Below are 1,062 nucleotides of genomic sequence, written 5' to 3'. Positions count from 1 at the left end.
ACTGGGTCTCTTATTAGTTATTGTTAATTCTTTAATAGTGATTTGTAAGCACTCAGATGAAAAACTTATAGGATTCTAAAATGACCATTCAGAAGAGAGAATTTTTTTTTTCTGAGAGAGAGGGTCTCACTATGCAGTTCAGATTGGTCTTGAATTCACTATGAACTCATGGCAGTCCTCCTGGCCCAGCCTCCCAACTGCTGAGATTATAGGCATGTGCCACCATGCCTGATTGAGATTTTTTTTATAATACATAAATTATCCAGTTAAGTTTTTTTGAGCTTCTTAAATATTTGTTAGAAACTTACTATCTTTTCCCTTGAAGTCACAACTCAAGAAAGTGTTTAATAAATATATCTCATCATATCCTACACAATTGAATTCTTTGCAAAATGCTAAAGAATGCTGAAAACTTTCTGAAACCATCACTATTTTTTTTTACTCCACAAATTTAGAGGAAAAGAAGGTATTGATCTCTTCCTGGGAACCAATCTATCTGGAAATGGGCAAAAGACACATATACTCTGAAGAAATAGAACTATGACATATTAGATACAGGAAAAATAGGGGGTAGAGTTCTGAGATTCTGCAGCTTTGGTTGTGGATTTCTTACAAAAGGCATTGGAAGGGTGTTCTCCTTTGCCCATGACATGTTTGGTAGACACCGTATAGGAGCACGGGAAGCATACAAGGTCTGGTGTACAGCTACTGAGTCTGCTGAAGTTTTCTCCTCAGTGTAATAAACACAAAGCAGAACGACCAGGATCCATGGTAACTCTTGGGTGAACACCCACAGTAATGAAGGCAGAGTGCCCAGCAGAGAGTCAGTCAGTCAGATTGTGCCTCGAGGATAGATTCAGTCTCTAAACCTGATTTAACCCAGAAAGTGGACTAAGGATAGTTCTAGGGTTCAGAACATGAATTATGGACGTAGTACCTTGGAATCAATTTCTTAGTGGTTGAGGGTTGGGTGCATCACATTAGCCTCCCAGAAGTGCCTTGAGATGTAACTATGCTTAAATAGAAAATGACAAAAAGTTCAGTGTCACCTAAAAGCTAACC

This window comes from Octodon degus, unplaced genomic scaffold, assembly GCF_000260255.1.
Source record: "Octodon degus isolate 3935 unplaced genomic scaffold, OctDeg1.0 scaffold00139, whole genome shotgun sequence".
Classification (NCBI taxonomy): Eukaryota; Metazoa; Chordata; class Mammalia; order Rodentia; family Octodontidae; genus Octodon; species Octodon degus.
The sequence above is the reverse complement of the archived record's forward strand: the minus strand, read 5'-3'. Positions refer to the sequence as shown.